Here is a 9,442-nt window from a genome sequence, read left to right as displayed (position 1 = left end):
AGATTGTGACTATTAAAATAAAGCTACTATGAACATAGTTGAGCAAATGTCCTTATTGAATGGTTGGGCATCTTTTGGGTATGTGCCTAGGAGTGGTATAGCTGGATCATGAGGTAGCACTATTCCTAATTTTCTGAGAGAGCACAAGATTGATTTCCAAAGTGGTTGTACACGGTTACGTTCTCACCAGCAATGGAGGAGAGTTCCCCTTTTTCCACAACGTTTCCAGCATGTATTATCTCTTGAGTTTTTGATCATAGCCATTCTGATAGGTTTGAGATGAAATCTCAGGGTCATTTTGATTTGCATTTTCCTGATGACTAAGATCTTGAGCCTTTCTTTAAGTGTTTCTCTGCCATTTGATATACCTCTGTTGAGAACTCTCTGTTCAGCTGTGTACCCCATTTTTAAATTGGATTACTTGGTTTCTTGGTGTTTAGCTTCTTCAGTTCTTTATATGTTCTCGATATTAGTCCTCTGTCAGAAATAGGGTTGGTGAAAATCTTTTCCCAGGCTGTAGGCTGTTGTTTTATTCTGATCACGGTGTCCTTTGCTTTATAGAAGAAGCTTTTCAGTTTCATGAGGTCCCATTTATTAACTGTTGATCTTAGAGTCTGTGCTGTTAGTGTTCTGTTCAGGAAGTTGTCTCCTGTGCCAATGAGGTCAAGGCTCTTCCCCAATTTTTCTTCTAACAGATTTAGTGTGTCTGGTTTTATGTTGAGGTCTTTGATCCACTTGGACTTTAGTTTTGTGCAGGATGATAGATATGGGTCTATTTGCATTTTTCCAGTCTCTCTCTTTCTAATGTTTAATATTATTTGTGTGTATGTGTGTATGTGACCTTAGAGTTCAAGAGAGGGTGCTTCAGATGTAGCTCATGGCAGTTCAGTGTCGAAGTGGGTTCCACAGTAATGGGAACAGGAACTGTCTCTGACATGAACTGATTGGCCTGCTCTTTGATCACCTCCCCCTGAGGAGAGAGCAGCCTTACCAGAGGAAGACAGTACAGCCACTCCTGATGAGACTTGATAGACTAGGATCAGAGGGAGGGGGAGGAAGACCTCCCCCATCAGTGGACTGGGGGAGGGACATGGGTGGATAAGGTGGAGGAAGGGTGGGGTTGGGAGGGGAGAGTGAGGGAGCTACAGGGAGGATACAAAGTGAATAAATTGTAATTAATAAAAATAAAAAGTAAAAATAAATAATAAAGTCTACCTCCATAGGAGATAGGTTCTTGTGAGCTGCCTGAGGTGGGTGCTAGGAACTAAACTCTGGTCCTCTGCAAAAGCTCTTAACTGTTGAGCCATTTCTCTAGTCCTATGTTTGCCACAGCCTTTTGTTGTGCACCTTGGCCAGTTGTATCAGTATTAATTATAATATACTACAAAAAAAAGTTTTTTTTTTTTGTGAGAGTTGAGAGATATACTAATCGGTAGGTATAAAGATAAGTTTTTGGAGGACTGTCAATACTATTTAGCAGAATAATGGGAGTAGGTTCTCTAGGGAGATTTACCCAGCCATGTGTTCTTGGTCCAGCTAACTGTACTAGGCATGAGTCTGTCCTGCAGAGCAGACATTAAATGCAATCAGAAAGCATATGATTGCTCTAATAACTAACTCATGCCACTATTGCACATTAAAGCATATCTTGCCAAGCCAATCATTATTATAGCTCAACTACTGATTGTTTTTCTTCCCAAGAATCCTACTTAGAACCTTCTGACTCTATGAAATGTAAACAATAGAGATGAAGCTTCCAGGTCAGTACTAGCATGATTTCTCAATTTTCCAGCAATTTCTGGTGGGCAACTAAAAGCAATGGCAATAGCTTTTATTGTTTTGAATAAGTCTCCCTTTGACCAACAACTTGAAGGGAAGTAAATGTCCAATTTGTTTTCTGTTGCTGTGATAAATATCATGGTTAAAAAAAAAAGACTTGGGGAAGAAAGTTTTGTTTTGCTTTGTTTTTTCATTTTACAGCTTACCGGTTAAGGAGAAGTCAGGGGAGGAACACAAGGCAGGAACCCAGAAGCAGGAACTGAAGGAGAGACTGCAGAGGACCCCCAGTGATTGCCTTGCTCCCCATGGCTTGCTCATCTTGCTTTCTTATATAATCCAGGACCATCTGTCCAGATGTGACACCACCTACATGAGTCATTAATCAAGAAAATGCCCCATTGACTTGCCCATAGACTAGTCTCATAGAGGCAATGTCTCAACTTCTGATCCCACTTCCCAGCTGAATCTAAAGTGACTCTAGTCTATTATCTGCATAGTTGCTCACCCCTGGTACTGTTTTGTTTGTTTGTTTATTTTTCCTGATAGTGTATGGAATCTTAGAGAGAAATTATCTTCCTATATAGTGTAATTCTATTTAAACTCTGTGTGTGTTAGGGAATTTAAAATAGTAGGCTTCATATGCTTTTCAGAGAACGTTAGTGTTATTGCTCTTTATACCCTCTGCCCTGCTCTCCCATCTTCTTCCCCACTTAGCCGTTCTTGCCCCGTATTTCCCCACTCCTCCTTCATAACACCTGTGTTTCAATAGTCTTTTCTTTTTTTAATCTTGCTTCCCCAAGGTCCCTTTGTAGTTTCTTCACTTCCCCACGTGCTCCAACTTAAACAGACATATCTAAAGATCAAAAGCTAGAATCCACATCTGAGAGAAAACATGTGGTGTTTGTCTGGGTCTGGGCTCCCTCACGTACAATGATTATTTTCAGCTCCACTCATCCCACATACCTGTAAACTTCATAATTTGACAGCTGAATAATATTCTATTTTTCATTTTCATTATCTATTCATTAGCTGATATATGTTTAATAGTTTTTTTAATAGGTTGTTTCTATTTCCTAGATATTGTAAAGAGGGTAGCAATGAACATGGCTGAATAAGTATCTCCGTGTAAGCGAAAAGATCCTCTGGGTATATGCCCAGGAATGGTATAGCTAGATCAAATGATAGTTCTATTTATAGATTTATGAGAAGCCTCCACAGTGACTTACATAATGACAGAACAAATTTATGCTTCCGCCAATGGAATAAGGGCTCGCCTTTCCCCACATCCATGTGCACATTTTTGTTGTGGTGCTTGTGTGTAGGTCAGAGGGAGCTGGTGGGAACTGGTTCTCTCCTTCCACCCTGTGGGTCCTAGGGCTCAAACTCAGATCAAGTTTGGCATGGGTGCTTTTACCTCTGGAGACTGACTATCTATCTATCTATCTATCTATCTATCTATCTATCTATCTATCTACTATCTATCTACTATCTATCTGTCTGTCTGTCTGTCTGTCTATCTACCCATCTGTCTGACACAAGGTCTCTCTATGTAGTCCTGCCTATCCTGGAACACACAAGGTAGAGCAACATGACCACAAACTGACAGAGATCCATCTGCTTCCACAACCCTAGTGCTGGCACTAAAGGTGTGTACTACCATGCCTGGTCACCAAGTTGTCTTTAAAGCTGATAGATATTTGTGGATTTAAACTGAGCCAAGCAGTCTGGATTGAACATATTTATTATTTTCAATATAAAATATTGAAAATATTGGTTAAGTATATATATTCAATTGTGATTTCATGACATCTCAGAATTTTTATATAATATATTCATAAGTCAGAAAATAGTTGGTCATGTTTTTTAAAATAAAGAAAACCTATACCTCACACATAAACTAGGTTGTGAAGTATTTATCATAGAAGAAGAGTTCAGAAATCATTGATGATCAGGTCAATTCTTAATATATTACTTAATATTTTTAGATATCACAAGTGAATGATTCTCTACAATGCTCAAGGCAGTAACAAAAAGCTCTGTGGTAAATTAGCATTAGGTTAGAAAGTGTGACATTCTGAGATAATTTTCTTTCTAAATCTCTGCAAAGCTGTAAGACAGGGAAGAACCAGGTGTCTTTGTCAAGCTTTTCATTTTGACCTTCTGAGACTGAGAAATAAGGACAGTGACATAAAATGCAATCAATACTCTTCTGTTTCATTTTGTGGTGAGTGGGTAGACAGACAGGTAAGGTTAAAACAGGGAATCACCAAATTCTCTCAGTGTCCTATTTAAGGTTATTTTGCTGTAATGAAACATCATGAGCAAAAGCAAACTGGGGAGGAAAGGGTTTATTTGGCTTGCCTTTCTACATCACTTTTCACAGTTGAAGGAACCTGGATGCAGGAGCTGATGAAGAGGCCATGGAGGGGTACTGCTTACTGGCTTGCTCAGCCTGCCTTCTTATGGAACACAGGATTACCAGCCCAGGGATGGCATCATCCACCATGAGATCACCCTCCTCCAGAGATCACTAATTAAAAAAATGCTCTACAGGCTTGTGTACCACCCAAACTTATGAACTTTTCTTTTTTAATTGAGGTGCTCTCCTCTCAGATCACTTTAGCTTGAGTCAAAATTACATAAAACTATCCAGTGCACTTAGGAATCCATCCTCTCCTCCTTCTTTCTTAGGTGATTAGCTTTAAGCTTTGGTGACGTTTTGCCCAACCATTGCCCATGGCTTAGCCTCTAAGAATTTAGCTGTACTACCATGAATAATCCAAGCTGAGTTTTCTGCTTCTCACAGGAAGTAGGGTTGAAAATAAAAAAAAATAAGTCCAATTAAAGGAAAATAGTAAAAAATTAATTTATAATTAAAGATTTATAACTGATAACTTGGAACAACTATACCCACCTTATGGGTCAGTTGGGTTTTCTACGGATGTCTGCGATGCCGCACTATTGAGATGAGGCACATCAGTAGGTGTTAATTACCATCTAATGCCCCTTCTTCCTTTCTATCTGTATTGGTCATCAGTGTCCATCACGGTAACAAAATACCTTAGTATAACAGAACTCTCTCTGGACATACCATGCTATTTCTATCTTGAAATCAGAGCAGGTCTGAGCATCAGGAGACCCTTACAACACTGGAACTAGTCATACTTTCTCATGGAAACTGGGGAGGCTTAGGAGGTATCTTAAGGTCATGAGGCTCCTTCTCAAGAATGTATGAGTATTTAACATTTGCCAAGAGGGAAGGGGATTCTTCCATTATATAAGAAGAATTTAAACTTATTGGTTCACCAGCTAGACTTGAGTAGATTAGTTACTTTGGTCTGTCATTAGTGTCTTTTCTGGGCTTAATAGGCATTTGTTGTTCACATCTCCCCAGATAAAGTCATGCAATACTGAGATAATCATCTTTAGAAGAGAAAGGACTTAGTTTTGCATTTGTTTTTAAACATTTTAGCCCCTGTACTTGGCCTCTTGCTATGGGCCTACAATGGCATAGTATGTTGTAGAAGGAGTTTGTTGTGAAGGAGGCCTGTTATGGCCTGGCTCCAGGGTTCTAATATCTTCTTCAAGGACCTTCTTCCAATGACCTCATTTTGTTCCTCTAGGCGCCACCAGCTAAAGATCACATTACCTCTTTCTAATGCAAGTGCTGGAGTCTAAGCCACTGACGCACAGGTCTTTGTGTGATGTTCAAGATCCTACAATCTGTATCACCGAAGGAGAGACAGAAAGTGCTTATTCCCCTCCTCTGGTAGGGCATTGCTACTTGACAGAGGGTCCAGTACAATTGGTACTCAAAGTATCAAGATTATACTTATATAAACAATTAGAGCTTTTGCAGATCTGGTGGAATTTGGTATTTCTTGGGGATATTTTTTTTCTTAATAACACTGTTCCAATTTTATAATAAGAATTAGCTGGGCAATTGGGGTTAATAGGCAGAAATGTGCGTTTCAGCCTTTCTTTCTCCCTACAGAGCTTTTGGACTGATGTTATAGAGAGTAATGACTTTGGAGCCACTGCCATCAGCATTAGAATTTTAAAAAAGAGAAAATTCTTTTTTTCCCTAATAAACATCCACTCAAATGGACATGTATGCAATGGAGAAAATGTGGGGTTCAATAGTAGAATTATAGAGTCTGCATTTAAAAAGTAAGTTGACTTATAATTCTTATGGGGACCTATAGGCAAATGGTTGTATGTACTTTATTCATGAAAGAGAAGTGACACAGTCTAATGTACAGAATCTTTATTGCATAATATATATCATAGTTATTTCTAAAGTGCTGTATAAAAGGAAGGCATTATCAGGCAGCCAAGGAAAGTTAAACGCTTTAATAAAACCTATCCTTGACTGACTGTATGAAGACAGTTTTTAACCAATGTGCAAACAAGACATGTTCGCCTTTAAAAGTTAGGTTTTTGAGACTAAATGGCTCAGGAAGCAATAAAGATGATCTAATATGTCAAGGGAGACATTTTTAAAAAGGAATAAGTACATTATAGAGAGAAGTAGGAGACAATCTACTTGTTTTAAAGAGCCATATCTATTCATAGCATATTTGAAAAAGTATTGGATTCGGGAAAGCAGTATAAAGAATCATGGTGTCATTCCTTACAAATTGTTTAGTGGCTCCAACTATTATAGATAATGGGACAGTAAGTCACAGCAGCCCTTGGTGAAGGGTATGTGCCCGTTTTGTCCAGCACTGTGCCTTGTCACATTGATCTGTGCTTCAAGAGCAGGTGCTCACATGACAGCTGCAAAATGACTATGAAAGTCTAGCGCTCACTGTCTGAACTGTGAACAAGGAGATACATGCTGGCTGATTCCAATTCATGAAAGAAAAGCGAGTGCTAATTGTACCAGCAGGCTTGGTCTCGTAGCTTCTTGACTTACTGCAAAATTTGAAAACCCCAAACAACAGAGAGTTCTTTCCAAATGTCTGAAGTGAGTAATGGACAAAACTTAGAATGATGGAGAACAGTGTTCTTAAGGAGCTTCACCTTTTAAGTTTGGGATAGCACACTGGCCACAATTACTCTAGCGCTGATGGCTTGCTTCTTAGGGTGAGTCTAAGGCCTTACTTAGGAAATCAATGAGTTTAGCACTTGATTAGCAATGCGTGTCATGGGGTTGGAGTCAGGGAAGGTAGACAAATGCCTATTAAAGTGGTTTTAAACCTGAAACAAAATTTGAACTTGTAAATAATTTCTGACTTTTTCTTTTGATGATAGCCTCATAATTATTGTGGGATGTGGTTTATTATAGTGATTGAAATGGGGGTGGGATGGGAAAAAGCAGTGTGAGATTGACAGAAATTGAAGTTACTGATGGCAAAGATTCAGAGTGCTCAGCAGTTACACATGTGCCAATGTATACAGCCTAGCCTTTTCCCACTTAGTTTGGGCCCACATGGTTGAGATCTGCCTGCCAGGGATGTCTTAGAGGCAGTGTGCTCCCTGGGTCATCTGCAGAAAAGGGGAAAAGGCTACAGCAATTCTGATGTCACAAGAGTGAGAAATCCCAACAGTGGGAACAGGGTGAGGAGGTGGAGGAATGGGATGGGGTTGGGGGAAGGAGGCCTGTCCCTGACTCTTTTGTACAGGTGGGACCCTTTCTCTTCTAATGGCTTGCCTTGTCCAACCCTGACGTGATGGCTTTTTACATCTTATTGTGCCCTATTTGGTTGATGTCCCTGGGAGGCCTACTCTTTGAGTAGAGGTGGAGGGGGTATATGGTGGGCGATGGAGAGTCTGTGAGGATGGGAGGGAGGGGAAACTGTGGTTAGCGTGTGACATAGGAAAGAAGAATAAAAAAAAGAGTAAAAAAATCAATACTATGGAGACTTTAGATTTTTTTTTGTGTGTTGTTGTAATAAATTGGGTTGTTTTCCCCAATCCTTATTGAAAACACAACAAAGAGTGGTTGGTTTTTGTTGGGAACAAGCAAAAGAAACCCATTCCAAGTGCTACCATTTTGTTTTCAGACACCATTTAATCATAGGCAGCAAGGTCCTAGGCTCTAGAGGAAAAGGAGCTTTCCAATGGTTGAACAGCTTCTGTTATAAGGAAACAGTTGTCTGAGTCCAGACATCTTGGGGACAACTTGTAAGGAGACTGTTGTCTGAGTCCAGCCATTTCAAGGACAACTTCTCTATCTTGCTGGCAGGCTCAACTAAGTTCATGTTCTCAGACCCAAGAACCTACTCCTATCCTGACTGATGGAAATTCCCTTGCTCAACCTCTTAGGTCAAAATATGATTGGACAATTTTACACCCCATGCCAGTCACCCTCACTTTGTGGTTTCATTCTTTAATTATGCTATACAATGAATGCCCCTTCAGGGTCATAGTTATGCTCCCCAGTCTGTTCTGCAGGCCTAATTGATCAGTAGTGGCTTGATTGCAATAAATTTTTGCCACCTTCATTGACCTGGCATTTGAGTTATGCTGGGTCTGAGTTTACATGGATCCCACAACAATTATGAGTAGAAAGGGTTCATCCTATTTAAGTGTCTTCCCAGGTTCTGCTTCATGAACTATTCTTTATGCTTCTTACCTATTTTACCAATTTCAGTATTCTTCAGTCTCTGCTGGCTCTGTCTATCCTTGGGAAGGGAGGCACAGTCCTGAGGGTGGTACAGACTTGGGGGCTGAGTACAGACGTGGGGGGTGCTGGGCAGGAAGAGTATACCAACGTGCAATGTTTCTAACAGCCTCGTTTCCTCCTGCAGGCTTCTGTTTCTGAGAAGATAACTTGCAACCCAACTGGCAAAATAAATACAAGGAAAAGCAAAACAGGAGATTTCTATTGCATTCATACCTTCTGATACTATTTGCATTTTCTAAGCCCAGTCCCCTCCAGGGACCTCAGGTGATGTCCCTGAGGTCATTAGAATGCTTAATCATTCTTTCCTTTTTTTTCCCCCTGCTATTCTGATTTCTTATCTCGTGGTGGTTTGAACACTTGGTTCCTAGTTTGGTGGCCCTGTTTGTGGAGGCTGTGGAGCCTTCAGGAGTGGAGCCTTGCTGAATGAAGTACAGCACTGGGGGAAGGCTGAGAGAGTTTATAGCCTTGCCCCACTTGTGGTTTTCTTTTTCATCTCCACTCCTTGTTTCCAGCAGAAGATGTGATCTCTTGGCTTTCTGCCCTGGCCACCTGCTGTCATGTCTTCCCCTACCACTATGGACTCTCCCACTAGAACTTTAAGCCAAAAGAACCCCTTTTTATTATAAGTTGTTTTTGATCATGATGCTTTTGTCCCAGGTGCAGAAAGTAGCTAATACACCTCTCATGCAGAGAAAAGCGAAGATACCCAGCCTGGCTTACTGTTAAACCTTCCACAGCATGCTGCATCCTCAACAGAATATACTAGCAACAAACAAATGAGTAAACGAAAATCTCCTAGGCACAGCTATGAATTCTACTAGCTAAAAATAATTATCAAACAGTGTCTATATAAGTAGGAGGCAGCTTAAGAAAAAGAATAAGATGTGAAGCATTACAGCTCCAAATAGCCTGAAAACATTTCCTTTACTCTTCATATCAGGATGTTGGATTTTATTCTCAGTTTACTCCAATCTGGATCTCGCGTTTTCTTTCTTTCTTTCTTTCTTTCTTTCTTTCTTTCTTTCTTTCTTT

This window comes from Psammomys obesus, unplaced genomic scaffold (genome assembly GCF_907164565.1).
Source record: "Psammomys obesus unplaced genomic scaffold, mPsaObe1.curated_primary_1811, whole genome shotgun sequence".
Classification (NCBI taxonomy): Eukaryota; Metazoa; Chordata; class Mammalia; order Rodentia; family Muridae; genus Psammomys; species Psammomys obesus.
Note: the sequence above shows the minus strand (reverse complement) of the source record.